This window comes from Pseudorasbora parva, chromosome 25 (genome assembly GCF_024679245.1).
Source record: "Pseudorasbora parva isolate DD20220531a chromosome 25, ASM2467924v1, whole genome shotgun sequence".
Classification (NCBI taxonomy): domain Eukaryota; kingdom Metazoa; phylum Chordata; class Actinopteri; order Cypriniformes; family Gobionidae; genus Pseudorasbora; species Pseudorasbora parva.
The window spans coordinates 4740507-4761884 of record NC_090196.1 but is presented as its reverse complement, the minus strand read 5'-3'; the positions used below and the strand labels follow the sequence as shown (position 1 = coordinate 4761884).

Below are 21378 nucleotides of genomic sequence, written 5' to 3'. Positions count from 1 at the left end.
AATCAAATCACTAAGGGTGCTTCTGAAATTAGTGATGCAGATGTTAATCATTGCAATTTTGAAGGTGAATGCCAGTATGCAGTAGGATTATACATAGAAAGCGCACAAACTGTGCTCCCTTTAGAATCGCTAAAACGCTGTCCCTCACATTGTTTCATCACATTCTCACCGTCTTCTGCTGCACTCTTGTGAAAACTTACATTACAAAGGAAGCTGTCTTTACTGCAAAATTAATATATTTTATATGATATATAAATTGTGTCTACACCTTGATTGTTATAATGGGAGGATTAGCATGCATACAGAATTCAGCACTTAACAAAAACTTTAGTTAGGCCAGTGTTCAAGAGATCAACACACATGTGATTGGCTACATTGCTCAATGCTGCAACATGCATAGCCAAATCTTTGAGGTCAATATGCTATAATAACATTTTAAACGGACAGTTTTCGTCCTTTTGTTTGAGTGTACTCAGCACGCTCTAGCTTCCCTTTAGAACCAAGGTAAGGTCAGGTTTGAAATAAAACTGGAGTCACTGAATATGTTGTCTAATTCATAGGGCACAAAATGATGTTGCTCAAATTTTAAATAATTACAAAACTTCATGGTGTGGTCCAGCTTATTGGTAATCACAATTGGGCTAGACCATATACTTCTTGATTCCTTTGTCACCTGAGTTCCAACATCTTTTGAACTTGTCTGGCTTTTGAACCTTACTTGGCCTCACTTTGAATCTTACGCATAGCCTCTTTAGAGATGCTCTATAATCATGCTGTATGACATTAAAGGGGGGGGGGGGGTGAAACACTCAGTTTCAGTCAATCTCATGTCAATCTTGAGTACCTATAGAGTAGTATTGCATCCTTCATATCTCCGAAAAGTCTTTAGTTTTATTATATTTATAAAAGAAATATGGGCTGTACCGAGTCTTTCAGGAAAAAACCGAGCGCCTGGAGGCGTATCGTGTGGGCGGAGCTAAAGAATGACGATCGCGAACAAAGCGGTGACGTCCTCAAGCGTGGAGAAACCCATGGCTATCTCAGCTAATACAGATAATGATCCAGAATCAAATCTGAGGCAGAAATAAATTGAACAGGAGAAACGGCAACAGCAGGACGTCCGTCTCTGTGGTATGGACTGTATTTATGTATTTAGTGGCTTGTCAACATTTGTGACCGCTCCGTCAAAAACACACTTCTTTGGTATGATTTGGTGCAGTCCTGACAGCAGTGGCGTGTAAATCCACTTTTGCGTCGCGACTGAAACGATGTTGTGAAGCTTCCCATCATTTCTGCGTTCAAATCAGTTCAAATGCAGCGCTGCCTTCCCAGAATGCTGTGCTGAAGCGTTGAAGTCGCTCGACGTCACCCATAGGAATAAAGTGGAGCGCGGCGCGGACTATAACGACGACTGGATCTGCAGCTGAGAGTGTTTATGGGCGTGCATGTCCTCTCTCGCTCTAGTCACGCGCGTGCGCGCCCTACCGAGAGAAGAGCCCGTACGGCCCATTCAAGGACCTTCCGCTCTATTAACGTCAAGCGGACCCATACTCGAAAAAAACTCTCCGAAACTTGTGAGAAACCGGAAGGAGTATTTTTGACACAGAAATACTCCATCAAACGTCCAACATTAGTTTTTGAAACTTTGTCTATGTTTAGGATGGGAATCCAAGTCTTTAACAGTGTAAAAAGCTCAGTATGCATGAAACAGCATTTCACCCCCCCCCCCCTTTAATTCATCAGGGGAGAGGTGTAAATACATCTGAAAAAGGCCCCAGAATATTTTGCAGCTTCTCTTTCTGGGTCAAAGAAAGAGGATTTTCTAGTGATGGCTCTGCGATGGCTCTAATTCCAGGCCTGTGTTATGACTGATTGAATACCTACTGGTCCTGGCAATGTATAAAAAGCATAGTTTTTTTTTTTTGTCTTACCTACATATTTGTACAGTTTAAATTCTAAATATATATTTTTTCAGATACGTTTTAGAACTCATCCTCCTCCACACTGAAAAAACAACAACAAAAAAAACATGATGGTAAAAAAAATGTATCACTATCTCCAGTGATATCATGAGGTAGACAATTGCATGTGAACTTCACACAACTGCACTTACTTTACCATATTACTTCTGTAGCTCACCTAGCAGCAGTGAGATAAGGTGCCAAGGAGGGAGCAGCGGATTCACTATTTTCATGGCCAAATTTGTGAAAGGAAATACCCTTTTCCCCAGAAGAATCCTTTTACTATTAATATTTTAAAATGTTTGTGTTCTGCTGCTGCTCTCTCTCTGTGTGTTTAATAAGCAAAGTGTATGTGCGTACTGCACCCGCCTATAGGCGTATATAACTAACACGCCTTTGAAATAAAATAAAAAATACTGTACTATTGACTTTAGAGCAAATATTTGTTGGTCAATGGCGCAGTCGTTTTCAGCTCCTCAAAGGACAAACACACCAACAAAGCACCTGACCTGAACCAAATACTTTTTTTTTTGAAGTGTCAAATTTGACATTGTATCTTGGCAGTTTGTTACTCCCTGATAACTGACAGTGGGCAAAGAGGTAAATGTAAATGAATGAGTTATTAAAAAAAATCACAGTTTTTGAAGGAGAAAATTAGTCGTGTAGACCAAAACCACAATTTGTGTAAACATGTTTTTTTCTGCTGTAAAGTTGTTGTTTTTTTTTACCATGGGGCTCAATTACCCCCTTTCCACCAGAATGAACAAGGTGCTAGTTCAGAGCCAGTGCTAGTGTCAGTTTTAACTTGGTTCGACTGACGAGCCTTTAAGAATGGGTTTGGCTTTCCACAGGCTAGAGAGCCAGCACAGAGCCAGGTCTTACGTCACTGTATACGTCTCAACTTTCTCAGGAACGCTAGCGAGGCAGCATGAAATACAAACACACCAGGCTTCTCTGATCCGCGTATAATATCAAAATAAAGCGTGATTCAAAAGCATAATAAGGCCGTGTGTCCACCAAAGCGTTTTTAGCCAGCAGAAAACGCTAGGCGCTCTGCTGAAAACGCCTCGCTGTGAGAGCTTGAGAGCGTTTTGGCAGGCAGCGTTTTTTCTCCTCAGTTGAGACTTGCTTGTTGTTATGATACAGAAAATCCGCGGAGGTCTTTCTAATTTCACAGGTAGTTTGTTCCTGTATTGATTCTATATAAACTTGCAGATACAATGTAAAGTATTTGCTCTGGCTTTTGTTTTAAATCATTTTATTCCGTTATAATTGCTTGTTGTCATTTGTTGACGACACGCAGAATGTGGCAGTTGGTCGGTGTTGTGTTTGTCCCGCCCCTTCTCTACTGTGATTGGACGCCCGAGTGAAGAGTGACAGTGATGAGCGCTGCGTTTTACTCAAAGTTGAACATTCTTCAACTCTCGGCGACCAGTAAAAACGCTGAGCGCTCAGCGCGTGAAACACTCGCTCAGCGCCTCGGTGCGCTCCAGGCGTTCTAAAAACGCGGCGCTCTCATTGAAAACAACTGAAAACGCCAGCCAGCAGCGTGAAAAAACGCTTTGGTGGACACAAGGCCTTCGAAATCGTTTGATCTCGCTGTACTTTGAAGTCATACAGTGATCGGGCTGCACAGCGCATGCTGATGCATCTCGAACAAGCCTTCCATCAACAATGGCTCATGGCTTTATGATCCTACATCGGCATCAAAACACCGCAAATCCAACGCATTCGTGTAGCTCACCATGATTTGTATAGATGGAGATTACAATGTAGCAGATGCTATTTAAAAAATGGTGGTCTCAAGTTTGTGTTCGTCTTGTTGATCACAGCAACCCCGCCCCCAGCCTCTGACGCAAGCGGTTCTAGCCCAGCAATGTTTTGGTGCTACTTAAGAACCACTTTTCCTGTTTCAGAGCTGGTGCTTTGGCTGTGGAAAGACAAAGAAACGATTTGTAACTAGGCTCTGGCTCTGAACCTGCACCAGCACTGCCTTGGTGGAAAATGAGGGGTAAATGAGATTCTGCTCCCTTCTTGAGCCTGTCTCTAGTGGCCAGTCAATGAATTGTAGTTTAAGTATTGGCTTCACAAGAGACCTGGGAAGGTTGCTGTTTGGCCTGAACACAACCTCCTTTCAGACCAGCATGCCCATGAGCAAACAGATGGGCACGAGTGCATTTGCTTTTTCACTCTTTCCCTGCCAAACACAAATTTTTTCGTTATTTTTGAGAAAACGCTTCCAGGCCAAACACTGAATTTGCCGGGTTTCTGTGTTTTCACTGTTAGACACTAGAGGGGCGCTATTACGCATCTCCTGAAGGAGTACTGAATCTCCTGATCAAAACACACGAGTAAGACGCCGTAAAACAAGCGATCGTATGTAATGATATATGAAAAATAACCAGATCATCATCATTAAACAGCATATGAATCAAAAATATATAATGTTAGTGAATGAAATGTGGACCCAGGATGAGCTACAGGACTGTGGAAGCATTAGGGGTTGATGGACTCGGATCTGGAAACGTGTTTTTCAGAAAAACGTGATTTTTTTCAGCTTTTTGTTCAAAATGTAACTTTTTGAATATGAAACTGATTCATATTCAAATGTTGATAAACAAGAATGCATAAAGCTAGAATTATTTTTTTTAATTTTATTTTTATTTTTAATAAGAGGGTCAGCTCTTTATTTTGATGTATTGCATGCAGATGTTCATAAAACAAAATATTCTATGGGCTATTACATTTTGGTGAAAATGGTTAAAAACCCTGGCGGTAACTGGCAACTTAAAAAAAAAAAAAAAAAAACACAGGCGGGGACGTGCTGAACGTGAAAATGATAACTGCGTCAGGCTGAAACTAGCATAAACACTAGAGTCGCGACTGGCATCGCACGGCCCTAAGACACTTAAAGTTTATGGAAACTGTTGAACTAGATTGCACAGAGATTATCATATGAGAGAATATTGACAGATTTCAAGCAGTTCGAGTCCTCTGAGGGAGCTCGGAGGTATAAGGATGAGCGACACCAATAAAGGACGAGAGATCACCAGACCTGGATTTTACGTTGAGTTGTGTTTGTTTTATTATATGTGTGCGTGGCAGATGTCCGTGAGGGGCTGCCCGCATTATTTTCATTTTGTTTGGTTAAGTCTTTAAATGTTTGCCGGTTCTCGAAAAACGATTCGGTCCTCCTTCTTCCCCCCCGAACATTCTGTATTACAAATTCTATGTCCAAATTACCATTGCACATATACGCAACAACGATATGCTATTTGACCCATCACGTCACCACCACTGTGACTTTTGTTGATGCCACTCGTAGCCCAGATGGAGTGAGCGTGGTAGGATTAGCAATGGGTGAAGTAAAAGTAAAAATTGGTGAGTGGAGTATATAAAATTGTTGACAGCGAGCCTATAAAGGAGCGAATGACAGCGAGTCATTCATGACGATGTTGTGATGTTGAGAGAGGTGCAAGATAAAAAAAAATAAAGCATTTTAATTGGAATAATTTTAGCGTGTGTGATTTATTGCAGGCACAGATCGGGTAACGGGCAAATATTAACGGGTCTGGGATGGACCCGTGCAGGACTCTGGTATGACTTAAGACCTGGCTCTGTTGTGGCTCTTAGCATGTGGAAAAGCAAACGGTTCTTAGAAGGCTCTCAAGTCGAACCAACTGAACTGGCACTAGCACTGGCTCCAAACTAGCACCCGGTTCATTCTGGTGGAAAAGGGGTCTCTCTCTCTCTCTCTCTCTCTCTCTCTCTCTCTCTCTCTCTCTCTCTGTGTAAGAGTTTAGGACGAGCTCATCAGTGCTGAAGGCATCTCTGCTCTTTTGCGTTATTGGTGTTAATGTGTGTGTGTAGGGGGGCTCAGGGCATCACTGCATTAGTGTGGATGGGTGTTCGTGGGCGAGAGTGTGTGTGGGTGCTGTGAATTGGCAGGTACAACAATGTGCTGTGTGGGCGAAACAGAGAACTGGAGTGAAGGGGTGAAATGAGGCAGTGAACACGGAGGAGGATCAAAGAAAACACATTAATTAATGGAAAAGAGAATATATGCATTATCTGTTTCAAAGCCCACTAATAATAAAGGGGTTTGTTTGTGATACCTTCTGAGATTCTGCTCTATTACAAATCAACACTTGAATGATAAAATATGAATTTGTTATCAAAATATGAATTTGTTATTCGTTAATAGTAAAGGTTCAATCCAACACACATTTAATTTTCATCATACAGCACTCGTAATACTGCATGAGCTCTAAAGGTGGTAAAATGATAGGATTTACCTTTACCTGTCCTCTTCGAAAAATATTCTACTGCACATAATGGATCAGTTTTGTTATGAATACTGATGTCCAAACCTTGCTAGCATTCAGTATAAACATTAGCATTTTGTGTATTTTTATCACACCATTGAAATATGACACACCACTTCTTGTAACTTCCTGTTCAACTGAGCTCCAGATCCAGCAATTTCATTTGGGTGGCAAAATCTCAATGACAGAATTGAGAACTGTTCATCTTTACTTTATCTGCATTTTCACCTTATCTTCTGATAAAACTACAAAAACATCTTTGGGAAAAAAAAGATACTTAAGCAAAATTGTTTACTTAAATTATTAATACTCACAATATGTCATACAATGCAACTGGTCTCCTTTTTTTAGTTATGCTAATGAAAAATATTTGACCGTGTAAAGAAAAAAAAAACAGCTAGTGACAGAACAAATAAACAGAATTCAGACCCGCAAAAGACAAAGCAATGAAATTACACACACACCAAAACATTCAGCAGAAGCTTCGGTATAACCTTAGGAACAGATTCTTTACCTGCTGATATGATGAATCCATGTCCATGATAACCACAGCGAAGAGTGTACAGAGTGAAGAGAGAAACACTGACACACTCTTGCCCTCACTCTCTTGCTCCATCCCTCCCTCTCGCTCTCTCTTTCTCTCTCACCAACAAATTATGTAAGGGATAACATTCACTCTGCCAGTCATAACCACGAAATAAACCCGACAGGGCAAGCAGGACGCCTACGCAAAGTGGAGCCATTTATTACACAGCTACTCATAAAATAAATTAATAAATGGACATTAAAATTTGATATAAATTAAATTATTTACTACGCAAGAAGAAAAAGATCAGCGAGTGTTACAAGAGACATGAAACCGGTAGAGAAAGAAATCTGTTGCCTGGGTGAACAGTCAATTATGGCCTGGTTTCACAGACATGGCTTAGATTAAGCCAGGTTTAGGCCTTAGTTTAATTAGGACATTTAATGGGCTTTTTTACATTTTCCTAATAAAAAAATAAAGATTACTGCTGTGCATCTTGAGACAAAGCAATGGCACTGACATACACTATATTGCCAAAAGTTTTGGGACGCCTGCCTTTACATGCACATGAGCTTTAATGACATCCCATTTTTAATCCGTAGGGTTTTATATGGAGTCGGCCCACCCTTTGTTGCTATAACAGCTTCAGCTCTTCTGGGAAGGCTTTCCTCAAGGTTTAGGAGTGTGTTTATGGGAATATTTGACCATTCTTCTAGAAGCGCATTTGTGAGGTCAGGCACTGATGTTGGACGAGAAGGCCTGGCTCTCAGTCTCCGCTCTAATTCATCCCAAAGGTGATCTATCGGGTTGAGCTCAGGACTCTGAGCAGGCCAGTCAAGTTCCTCCACACCAAACTCACTCATCCATGTTTTTATGGACATTGCCTTGTGCACTGGAGCGCAGTCGTGTTGGAACAGGAAGTGGCCATCCCCAAACTGTTCCCACAAATTTGGGAGAATGAAATTGTCCAAATATCTAATGTCTTGGTTTAAGCATTAAGAGTTCATTTCACTGTAACTAAGGGGCCAAGCCCAACCCCAGAAAAACAACCCCATACCATAACCCCCCTTCCACCAAACTTTACAGTTGGCACAATGCAGTCCGGCAAGTACCGTTCTCCTGGCAACCACCAAACCAAGACACATCAATTAGACTGCCAGAGAGAGAAGCGTGATTGGTCACTCCAGAGAACACGTCTCCACTACTCTAGAGTGATATAACGTTTGGATGATCTGCTTGTCCATGGAAACCCATTCCATAAAGCTCTCTACGCACTGTTCTTCAGCTACTGAAGGCCACAAGAAATTTGACGGTCTGTAGCAATAAAAGTTACCAACTTCTGCGCACTGTGCAACTCAGCATGTGCTGACGCCGCTCTGTGATTTTACGTGGCCTACCACTTCGTGGCTTCCACTTTGTTATAATAACACTAACAGTTGACGGTAGAATATTTAGTAGAGGAAGTTATATGAACCTATCCCGGTACCACACTTTTGTGTTCGACACTGAGCTCCTGAGAGCGGCCCATTCTTTCACAAATGTTCACAGAAGCGTCTGCATGCCTAGTGCTTGATTTATACACCAGTGGCCATGAAGTGATTGGAACACCTGAGTTCAATTATTTGGAGGGATGTCCAGTACTTTTGGAAATACAGTGTTTTTTTAAAGATATGTCAGTGTTGTTTCAGTTAAAACAGCTCAAACATGCAGTTTAGTCTGGAACTGGGCTTAAGTCTTGTTTGTGAAACCAGAGATATGTTTTAGTGTTTATTAACAAATAGTTGTATGTTACCGACAATATGTGAAAAGCAGGTATTGTATAGAATGCGTGACGTTTGTAGGCAAAGTAAGAAATGACTTTTTTTGTGTGTGTGATTACATTGCTTACTTTTCCTAGGCATTCTATACAAGTATTACAAGTACAATCTTGGCAAAGTATCAAAGTATTAAAGCATGCCAAATTTACATTTACATTTATATTACATCTTAAAGAGATACCAGAATGTTCCATATTTTAGATGTTTGAAATTTTAGACATTTGGATTTTTACAGACTAAAGCCTCTGTAGAGTTCAGCATGCTGTGATGAGCGCTTGTAAACAAACCATCCACTGCTTTATGAGATGTGGGTGGGTGTGTGGGTGGGTAAAACGGGACTAGGGACACACATAAACACATCACACAACACATACACACATACGTTCTCATGTCTTGTGGGAATAAAAAAAATGCTTCAGGGCAATGATCTTCTGTTCCAGTGTGGGCGTGCATGGGGAAGATACCAGAACATTACCACGGGGCCTGGAAAGTCGGATGGTAGGAATTACTTTAAAGAAATAACTCACAATTGTTTTATCAAAATAAAAAGTCATAATTTATACATTACATCATGTCATCAGATTCGAATCCCATTGAACTGTTAACATGCGATCAGAGCAGCCATTTGGATTCAAGAACTCAAGATCTTTTCGATGAATCAGCTGACCAAGTTAACAAACACGGACTGAATGATATTTTCACAAATCATACAGATGATATAGTTGCATCTACTTTGATGATACTTTAATGGTTTAAGTACATGAATCAACCACAATATTATTCAATACTGATAGTCTATATGCACTTTAGCAAAGACAAATACCTCTTGTATGTAAACATTATATTCTATAGTAAAGTTTAAATATTTCTCAAATTTTGTCGGTGCTGATGGCCTAGTGGTTAGCACACAGTGCAACTGTTAGTCTCTACTGTCCTGTCTGATAAGGCACAAACAAATAAATCTCCAATTTTTGAGCTTAGTGTAGTCTGGTTTGCAATAGATATGCACATTTGATGCAGAGATATACCACTAAATATTTACTTTTTTAATTAATTATCTGAATATTTTTCACTGTCATAAACAGGCATATGCTAGTTTGGGAAGTTAACCTGATAATATTATTTATTTAATTTATATATTTTATTTTTAAAATGAAGCAGTAATTCCTATAATCAGGCTTTCCTCTGGCAGTGCATTGTTGCTAAGCAACTAAATGGAAAATGTACAATGGAAATAGGACAGTTAGAGATTATAACAGACAGGAAAGAACACATACCAGGGGTGATGAATATGACAGCTAAAACTATTTACTCACTGCATCATCACCTAGCACACTGCTGTCACGTCACAGACAAGGGAAAATGGTGCGAGGACTCAAGTGCAGGAGAAGGATTATTTATTTACAAAAACAAAACATAAAACTCAAATCAACAACCCACGAGGGGGAAAAACACATAATAGACTAATAAAATATAAACTTAAACAAACCAACAGAATCACGGGGAGGACGGAAGACGCAGACATTACACAAGGATCCAACACAGACTGACAAACACAAGGAGATTATAAAGGGAACAAACAAGGCAGATAATGAGGGAGAACAGGTGGGGCAAATTAACCAATAATCAGATAACAAGGGGGAGGGAACTGACAGGGACACGAGCACATGCTCAACATAACAAAACCCACAAGTGCACACAAGACAGGACAGGCATGTGACATTACCCCCTCCTTAAGGAGCGGCTACCAGACGCTCCACTAGGGACGGGAGGGACAGACCCGGGCGGGACGGGAGGGACAGACCAGGGAGGGACGGGAGGGACAGACCAGGAAGGTACAGACAAGGGAGGGGTAAACAAGGGAGGAACGAGGAAAACAAAAAGTTCAGGAGGCCATGGTGGCCCACAAAGTTCGAATGGCCAGGGAGGCCCACCAAGTTCAAGCGGCCGGGGCGGCCCATAGAGTTCAGGCAGCCAGGGCAGTGCGGGTAGAGTAGGGCGCCAGGGAGGCGCGGTGAGAGCAGGGCGCCAGAGAGGCGCGGTGAGTGCAGGGGGCGCCAGGGAGGCGCGGTGAGAGCAGCACGCTTTAGTGGCGCGGTGAGAGCAGGACGCCTCAGCGGCGCGGTGAGAGCAGGACGCCTCAGCGGCGCGGTGAGAGCAGGACGCCTCAGCGGCGCGGTGAGAGCAGGACGCCTCAGCGGCGCGGTGAGAGCAGGACGCCTCAGCGGCGCGGTGAGAGCAGGACGCCTCAGCGGCGCACGGAGAGCAGGACGCCTCAGCGGCGCACGGAGAGCAGGACGCCTCAGCGGCGCACGGAGAGCAGGACGCCTCAGCGGCGCACGGAGAGCAGGACGCCTCAGCGGCGCACGGAGAGCAGGACGCCTCAGCGGCGCACGGAGAGCAGGACGCCTCAGCGGCGCACGGAGAGCAGGACGCCTCAGCGGCGCACGGAGAGCAGGACGCCTCAGCGGCGCACGGAGAGCAGGACGCCTCAGCGGCGCACGGAGAGCAGGACGCCTCAGCGGCGCACGGAGAGCAGGACGCCTCAGCGGCGCACGGAGAGCAGGACGCCTCAGCGGCGCACGGAGAGCAGGACGCCTCAGCGGCGCACGGAGAGCAGGACGCCTCAGCGGCGCACGGAGAGCAGGACGCCTCAGCGGCGCACGGAGAGCAGGACGCCTCAGCGGCGCACGGAGAGCAGGACGCCTCAGCGGCGCACGGAGAGCAGGACGCCTCAGCGGCGCACGGAGAGCAGGACGCCTCAGCGGCGCACGGAGAGCAGGACGCCTCAGCGGCGCACGGAGAGCAGGACGCCTCAGCGGCGCACGGAGAGCAGGACGCCTCAGCGGCGCACGGAGAGCAGGACGCCTCAGCGGCGCACGGAGAGCAGGACGCCTCAGCGGCGCAGGGAGAGCAGGACTGCTCAGGGGCGCAGGGAGAGCTGGGCGCCTCAGGGGCGCAGGGAGAGCAGGGCGCCTCAGCGGCGCAGGGAGAGCAGGGCGCCTCAGCGGCGCAGGCAGGGCGTTGGGGAAACTTCTCCAGTCCAGCAGTATCCACCGGCACTGGGACCACCGGAATACGATCTGCTGGCATTGGGACCACCGGAACATGATCTGCCGGAACTGGGACCACCGGAACACGATCCACCGGCACAGGGACCACCGGAACACGATCCACCGGAACTGAGACCACCGGCACACGATCCACCGGAACTGGGACCACCGGAACTGCCTCCGGGGCTTCGGATAAAGCCCTGTGCTCCTTCCACGCATGCAGGACTGCCACCACAAAGCATCCCATCACAGCCCTCCAGGCCGTTTCCGGACTCGGGACCACCGGAACACGATCCACCGGCACAGGGACCACCGGAACACGATCCACCGGCACAGGGACCACCGGAACACGATCCACCGGCACAGGGACCACCGGAACACGATCCACCGGCACAGGGACCACCGGAACACGATCCACCGGCACAGGGACCACCGGAATACGATCCGCCAGCATAGGGACCACCGGAATACGATCCGCCGGCAAAGAGACCACCGGAATCCGATCCACCGGTACTGGGACCCCTGGAATCGGGACCACCGGAGCAGGTACGGAGGGAGCCTTTCTCCTCCTCCTCCGTTTCGGGACCACCGGAGCAGGGACCACCGGAACACGCACCATGGAAGGACTGGGGCCCAGGCAGTAGACAAATTCCCAGAACCCCAGACTCCCCATCCTGTCCATCACCCCTGGAGAGAGGGGCATGTCGAGGCAGAGGTTAAAAGTCTCCTTCCACTCTGCCTCGTTGAGCCCAAAATGTTCGACCTCCTTGAGGAACAGTCCTGCAAACTCTTGTACATCCGACCCCTGTTGCCGGATGTACTTCGAGTTTAGGTGTCGCATCACTCGTAGTCTCTTCCCAAACTCCATGAGGGAAAAAAAAGGGAAAAACAAACAACAAAAAAACAAGTCCTGCTGAGTCCTCAGATGGTTGGATCCTTCTGTCACGTCACAGACAAGGGAAAATGGTGCGAGGACTCAAGTGCAGGAGAAGGATTATTTATTTACAAAAACAAAACATAATACTCAAATCAAGAACCCACGAGGGGGAAAAACACATAATAGACTAATAAAATATAAACTTAAACAAACCAACAGAATCACGGGGAGGACGGAAGACGCAGACATTACACAAGGATCCAACACAGACTGACAAACACAAGGAGATTATAAAGGGAACAAACAAGGCAGATAATGAGGGAGAACAGGTGGGGCAAATTAACCAATAATCAGATAACAAGGGGGAGGGAACTGACAGGGACACGAGCACATGCTCAACATAACAAAACCCACAAGTGCACACAAGACAGGACAGGCATGTGACAACTGCTTAGATTTTATGTAACTTTAAAATAAAACCCTTTGTATTCCATATGAGAAGGTTGTAGGACAAAAATCTCTACAAGCAAACAGCCACATTCACAAGGACTGCCTCTCCTCTCTATAACCCCATGTGTCATCTCTGTTAGTTGTCATGCCAACAAATAATGAAATGCAAAAAGCTTTGAAAACTGTTTGCCCTACATTTTACATAATAGCAATATGACACTGATACGTTTATCAGTACTGAAGATTCCTGAGTGGCATAATGGTACTTGGAATAAATACATAATATAAGCAGTCCTCATAAATCGAGTCTTTGACAAAGAAATGGTTTTGTGACAGCCAGTAGATCAGTTACAGCTGTCCCTGAGAGAGGTAAATGTGATGTGCTGCTGGTTAATGAGGTCTGTAGCTTAGGGCCCTATCACCCAGCGCAATGTGACGCCAGGCACAACACAAGTATTTTTTGCTACACTGTAAAAAATAATAATAATAATAATAATAATAATTGTTCTAATTGAACATTTTATAGTGACTGATCACATCTAAATTTTTCATTTGGCCAAATTGCATTACATTTACATTGGTAAAACTTTATAATACGGGTGCCTAATATATTAAATTATTAATGATTACTGCATCAACAACAATAAATAAATGTCATATTGTGTTAATTCCCTAATAACAGAAATGAACTAATAGTACAAATATGTTAATTACCAACAGGTCGAAGTCATGCATTTCAACTTAAAGTTGTCTGCTTTAATTACTCATTAGCTTATGATTTGCAAAGGTATCATTATGTTATGACTTTACTTTTTGAGGCATATGACTATTAACTAATTCAAAATTAATTCAAAAGCCATAACCACAATTACTATTAACTAATTGCTAAGTCATTGTGGTTATGGCTTGAATTACATTTAGTATAAGACACCAGCGGCGTAGCACTACATTTTGGGCCCTGGGTACAAACCATCTTGCTGGGCCCCCGTACCAAAAACTATTTTTTTTTTTTATCATAAAAACACTTAAAACGTAAACAAAATAAGCCACACTCTGATTAATGTAAAAAACTATTGACTTACTTACTTCTAAAGGGCCCCCCCAGCCTCGGGCCCTGGGTACTCGGTACCCTTTATCCCCCCAGTCCGACGCCCCTGTAAGACCATTTATAACCAGACCAGGGATGACGGTGGCAACAAACATATATGGACAATACGCCCCCTCCGAATAGGCGCGTCCTTGCGCCATGACGGGAACATCTGTGGAGGGAGGGAGACGGCTCCGGAGGAGGGCGTGGAAACAGAACCTGAAAACACAAAAGCTACAAAACAAAGAAAAACAGTCCAAGGAGGAGTGGAAGGTGGGAGGAGCCATGGGATGGCCTTGAACAGGGACGTCCAGATGAAGATCCAGGTCCCAGCCAAGAAAATGCCCCAAGGCGGCGTCGCAGGAGGGAGGAGCCAAGGTGGAGTGATCTACGACATCACCTTGAGGACGACTGGAGGTGATGACTATGGTGACGCCTACCTCGTAGACTGAGGGCCGATGGGGTGGAGCGAGACCTAAGATCTCGGGAGCCGCGACGGAGCCTCAATGACGACCCCATGAGGTGGAAGCAGGGATCTGGAGGACAGTGGTAGAGCGGGAGCGATCAAGGACGGAGGGGAAGCCTGAGGGAAGGTGGAGCTTGCCGAGGCTGGAGGGGTGGAGGGCCGGAGAGCAGCGAAACGGCTCACAAGTCCGCAGCAGAGGCATCGCGATGTCTGACCCAGGTGGAGCCGACATACCGAGGGAGCCCTGCGATGCCGATGGTCCGTGCTGGAGCCGAGGGAGGAAGGACTGAAGGCGGAGGAGCCAGGATGACAGGTCAAGGTGGAGCAGAGCACTCGGAGGCTGGAGGCGGAGCCCCGGGCTTACGATATCCAGGGATTGAAGACTCCCAGCGAGTCCGAGGGGTAGATACTGGTGACAGGACTTTGTTTGTTGAAGGCAGTTTTGAAAGGTGGTGGGAGATGGAGGATCGGTGGGCTTAACAAGACTGACGAAGAAGATTCAGAAGAGATGAGTGGGCTAAGGAAATTGGTCTTTCCGCACAAACACAGACTGTCCATGATGTTCCGGCAGTACTCACTCTCAATGGCGGGAGGGTGGGCAGGGCTCGTCTCCATTCATTTAAACTCCACGAGGACTCCCTCAGTGATGGAAATGTCAGTCGGCTCGCACACCTGGTCAGACGGGTTCCCCTCAGGCTTGGGTGAGATGTCCGACTCATACGTCCTTCCAGTGCGAGCTCTGACATTGCTGACGAAGTCTTCTCTCTGTCTGTGGTGGGCACATCCTGCCATTCCTCGCAGAGAGGTGGTACTGGGCTGGGTCCTGGATCAGGAGTGGGGCTGGCGGCATCCACGATGGTGAACGGTGAGTTGCAGGATGCCAGCACCCACTTCACATATGATGAAAAGCTCCCTCAAGGGCCATACCCGGACAACTGTCCTCGTGTGGCAGCGTTGAGACCACAAACAGGAACAAGCACAGGCAGTAGTTCGGGAAGGTGGTCTGATGGGCGAGATCCAAATACAGTTCTAAAATGTCTCTCGAGGGAGCCTTCTCCGAACTCAAGGCACATGAGCCTGACCGCTGGATGGTCCATGGTGCACGCAGGGGTGAAAAACTGGTCATAAAAGACTAATTATATAAAATGTACAGATCTGAAAAATAACAATAGAGTAACGCAAAATGAAAGCAATTATTCACAATACAAGAATAAAAACAAGACAAATTAAATTGTTACAAAGAAGCAATAATGCTATTTTTTAGAAAAATCAAGCTGGTAATAAAAAAGACAAATAAAATACAAATAATATTTACAGATGTGCAAAAAAAAACAATAAAAATTTGCAACAATTTAAAACAGATTCTATACCTTTAAAATAACTTAAAATGTGTGGGGTTTTTATATTTTGCAAAGGTGTTCCTTTATCTGCCACCCTCTGTCACCAGCTAGTTGAAACACACTTTTAATCATTTTTTCGACCTCCAGCTCAGTTGTCTGTACACACACACACACACACACACACACACACACACACACACACACACACACACACACACACACACACACACACACACACACACACACACACACTCACACACACGTTGGTCTATGTGGTTTACAGGGACTCTCCATAGGCGTAATGGTTTTTATACTGTACAAACCGTATTTTCTATCCCCTTACACTGCCCCTGCCCCTAAACCTGCCCATCACACACACACACACACACACACACACACACACACAGCCCCTGCCCCTGCCCCTGCCCCTAAACCTACCCATCACAGGAAACATTCTGCATTTTTACTTTCTCAAAAAAACATAATTTAGTGTTTTTAAGGCCATTTGAATTATGAGGACATTTGATATGTCCTCATAAACCACATTTATAGTGTAATACCAGTGTAATACCCATGTAGTTATACAAATTTGTGTCCTCATAAACCACATAAACAGGCTCACACACACACACACACACACACACACACACACACACACACACACACACAAACACACACACACACACACACACACACACACACACACACACACACACACACACACACGCACACACACACATCTAAAATTTCTTCTTACAGCCTCTAGGAGCATACAAATAAAGACTTAAAAATAAATAAAATGAACTATAGAGACAAAGCACTTTTATTACAAGACAATAATTAAAACTTTCAACATTCATGAACTTCTAGAAAGACTTGGAAACAAAGATGCACTTACCAATCATAACGTGCCTTCCCATGTACACCACTTTGGCAATGTCATTTTTGATTGCTTGATTCATAATCCACAAGAGCTTTACGTTCACTCCACCCAGCAATCCCAGTTCAAGTACCTGAAATATTTTTAATACATGCCGTCACTATTAAGTCAAAACACTAACAGTCAACACTAGAGCTTGCTTCAGCGCCATCTTGGGTTGGCCTGTTTTCAGGCTGAGAATTCGTTTATTTTTCCAAAGATTCAAACTCTTTTAACAGCCGTTTTTATCGTGTTACTTCGCTCACTCTAAGACAACATATTTTCCGTTAAGCATTGTAAACAGGGGCTGAGAATAATTCTAGCACCTCAAGCATTACAACAAATACAATCCAAACAAAGAAGCTAACTGCACACAAAAAAGCCTATAGATTCTAGCAGTACTGCGCTGTAGATGGGCGAGTCAAATCTAGTTAAGATTTAAAAAATGTAAGTATCAACTTACCTTGATCATGATGTATTAAAACTCCACAAGATAAAACCAAGATAGCTTGATTGTTGAAGTTAGAACAACAATTTGAATTTCACCGCGAGACAGTGTAACTTCCGGATCCTCTGGTAGGCGGGATGTTGTCACAGAGTGCACTCTGGGAAAAGTATAAATTATATATTATTCATTTATATATTTTAGACATTTACTTATGTCATTAGTTATTTTATTTATACCTCCCTGAGAAGACTTTTTGCTAGTTGGGATATGTCTGTGGACTTAACGGACACGCGCACACAGCAGCCATAGGACCGAAAATGCACATGAAGTGTGCCATTTGGGATATGGCCATAGTGTAGCTTAGCATGGGGCGAGTAAAAACTAAACAGACGTGTGTGCATATATACACTGCTCAAAAAATGAAGGGAGCACTTAAGGGATCATCACAGTATAATACTTCAGGGATATCAATCTGTCCAATTAGGATGCATAAGCATCGAAGAATTTCAAACTAGTTCCCAACTGGCTTCCATAAAATGGATTGAATTTTCTTTATGGTCCTTTGAGTCAGAGACAGAGATTTCCACAATTATGGTGATGCAGCCATCAAATGAAGTTCCTGTCGATCATCCCAGCTTTTCCTACACACGCATGTCTTACACGGTCAGTCAAAGACCCTAGACCACCCTAAACCAGTAGCAGCCACACAGAGACCAAGATTAACTGAATGTGTCAAATCTAAACTATACCCAAGATAGTAAATCTCATCCAGTTTTGCTTATCGGTTCTGACTGCCCTCATTTATTTAACACAGCCAAACCAGTTCGCTTGGGCCCCCCAGGGGGTCCTGTTGTGATTGGAACTCTCCTTGGACTTTGCAAGGACCAGTTCAAGTAACACAGTTCAAGCCTCATAGAGTAACAATGTCTGCTCAAAAGTTTGTCACTTTATGCCAATCTGCACACATAAATCGAAAGACTCTGGCAAATGGATGTCCTTCCTTGAAGAGATGAGAAGGTGAGTACTCGATAAGTGCAAGACCAGCAGTCACTGCAAAAAATGTCAGAGTGTGTGATATGCTACCCCACTGCTCAGAGTTTAAAATATGCCCCCTCTTCGTGCACCTAAAGGAGCGGTAATGCCTCAGTAAGTCTCCTGATCAAACAGCTATCTACCAGGCTGGGATTATACGACTGGAGCAGTCAGGTTGCATTGCTGAACTGCAGTCAGAAGCAGAAGACACTTCAGTGAGTTGGCATATCCCACACCATATGGCTGAACATAACGGGTTTTCAACTGTTAATTCTAGTTTCAAGGAAACCACCTCAATGAACATAAACTTCCAGGACCAGCACTGACTTCCTGTGCTAATAAGATTCAGAGAACATTTGTCATCAGCAGCGGACATTAAGGGAATATTCCACCAGATTAGACTTCTTTTTGAAAATTGATCCCTTCTTTGTTTCTTATGAAGAGATCAACAAAGAGAACTGCAGTCCAGAGTCTATGAATGGCAAGTTCTCCCCTTTGGGACCAGTAACCCAAATTGTGCTGGCATTGCCTTGTAGAATCTCTGATCTTTCAAGTATTCATATTCTTGTGTAATCGACGCGCCATCCTAAATAAACCCGTTTCTTGCGTGATACCCACAATTTTGAATATTCCTATCTAATATGATTTATGACTTTACATGACTTTACAAATTTACACTGTTTAATAATAGGCCAGAGCAGGGGCGATTCTAGGGTCAGAGCTTTAGGGGTGCTGAGCACCCAATGAGCCCCACTGCCACCAACCTAGAGACACACGTACCCTAGAGAAGAGAAGAGGATGACACCATTTGCTATGTGGGGATGTTTTCATTTTCCTCCTTAACACATACATTTTAAACCACAAACTACAGAGTGTATTTTGGACATTATTTAACCGTGTAAAAGACTAAAATTTTAAATAACACAATTTCTTACTCTAAGTTTTTACTGAAGCACCCCTAAAAAGGGGCTCGCCCATGCCTACAATGAAAGCAGAAAGCAGCATTTTGTCTAGCTGAGTATTCCAGCCATCTGAAACTTTTGAACCACTGTTCTTGAAAGGCTCTTTTTTTGTGTGTCAAACTGAGTATGAGGGTATTGAGACAGCTTTAACTGTTTAGGACCAGTGTCCTTATCCCCTAAGTCTGAACAGCTCTCTTCTGTCTCTGCTGCTTTTGCTTGGTACTCTCTCTATGTTGCACTCCCTCAGTCTCTTCATTTCTTTCACTATTCAATTCCCTCTTATCCCTTATGGACTCTCCCTGTTGTTTTACTCCTCCTTTATTATGAAAAAATGTGGTGTAAAATAATGTTACAAAAAAATTGTAATATAGGCTACTTAATGCCAATAGTTTTGTATAGGAGTACACACACATAAACAGGACTGTTTTGCTTGCCACTATTCACTGTATGTCAATTTATTGTTGTTGTTTCCTCACCTGATTCTTCCTGCATGCTCTCCCTTTCCCTTTCTCCTTTGCCATCTCCCTCTCTTTCCCTTGGAACTGACAATCATACACAAATATATTGTAGGCAGGAGAGTTGAGGTCAGTCTGTCATTTCACAAAAATGAGACCATGAGACCATTTACAGATTCTAAGGATATGATCAAACAGCCTGGTCTCATCCTTAATACGTAGGTATTAATACGTTACTTTCAAAGAGACTAAACGTATGTCTTAGTACGTTTGGAGAAGTGCTAAAATGTAAAATATAGACGTATTTGCAACATTTAAACGTAGTATTATTACATTTTTACAGCTAAAAAACGTGAAATATTTACGAATCCATCATGAAATCTTTTTTTTTAAGAATACAAAACTTTATTCTGGTAAAAACATTTTTTTTGTTTTGTTATATCATAAAGATATCTATATAATTTCCCTTTGACCATTTTATTGATTAATCTACGATCCCTTAACACTACCCAAACCCTAAACCTACCAATTTAATACAGAATATAAAGAAAATAAAAGGTAAAACGTTGGAAAATGACGATTTTGGTAACAATATAGCATTAAAAAAAATATTTTGAACGGCTAATCCTACACTTACCCCTAAACCTACCCATTAGCATTTATTAAAACAACGTACTGTTATAAATCAAAGCATAACAGACAGACCAGTGTAATCACAATAATTTATTTATTGCAAAAATGTCAAAAGCGGTACCAAAAGTAGTTCAAATGAAGATGTGTTGCAGTCGCAGTCCTCTCTGGTGGTATATAACGTTCATAGTTTTGTATGAGGTACAGAGCAGAATGTTAGCTATTAATCAATGAAAATATTAATCCGGCTTCTCTCTGTGAAGTTGCGCGTTTCCCATTTCAAATACAAATCGACTGAAACACGACATGTCAAAATCTGTGACGAAGCAGGCGAGAGCCAATGAGCGTTCGATGCCACTGCCGTAAATCTTGTCGTAACGCTTCATGAGGGCGCGTTTTTTAAATTTGAATTTACGAGCGCGAGATTTGATGTTTGCCGTCGCGCTACTGAGAGGAGATGAAGATCACCGGGCTCAATTTTAGATTTGTTTCTCGCAAACATATGGATTCTAACGATTTGGATTACAGCAAACGAATAAAGTGTTGCGTTTTGTGAATTGATGTTGTGTTTTGGTGTATATTGTGATCGCCAGTTGCTGAATAGGAGAAAATGCCTTTTTATGTCTCACAGCAAACAACAAGCTAAATACTACAAAATGGTTGGCAAGAATGTTATTCATCTGACGGTTTTAAAATTCAGTCTTCTTTTAACATTATCTAGTCACCCGAAATGAGTTTGTAGTTATGTCACGAGAGCAAAATGTTATTTTATATTTCTGTTATTTTATATTAGGTTGATTAACTTAGTAAAATGCATTTAATAAATGTGACTGAAAACATGTATTGATGGGACTATTGGATATAAAATAAACAATATTAATGCCACGATTTATGGGAGCCGGTGGCTGGCTGCTTACACGTTAACAGATACGTCGATAATTTACATTTTAGTGCTGTCAATACGTCAATATTGTACATTTTAGTGCTGTTAATACGTCAATATTGTACATTTTAGTGCTGTTAATAAGTC

General features: G+C 43.4%; 1 protein-coding gene across 3 annotated transcripts in view; it reads right to left on the bottom strand.

Moving 5' to 3' along the window:
* The window catches only part of ccdc136a (coiled-coil domain containing 136a), a 44388-nt gene extending 37459 nt beyond the window's left edge, over positions 1-6929 (bottom strand). For 2 of the 3 annotated variants that reach the window (XM_067436137.1, XM_067436139.1), the window contains exon 1: positions 6801-6929. The gene's annotated coding sequence lies outside the window, so the exon portion shown is untranslated. The remainder of the gene's footprint in view (positions 1-6800) is intronic. The other variant, XM_067436138.1, reaches the window with a different exon arrangement.
* Between the last annotated feature and the right edge of the window lie 14449 nt (positions 6930-21378).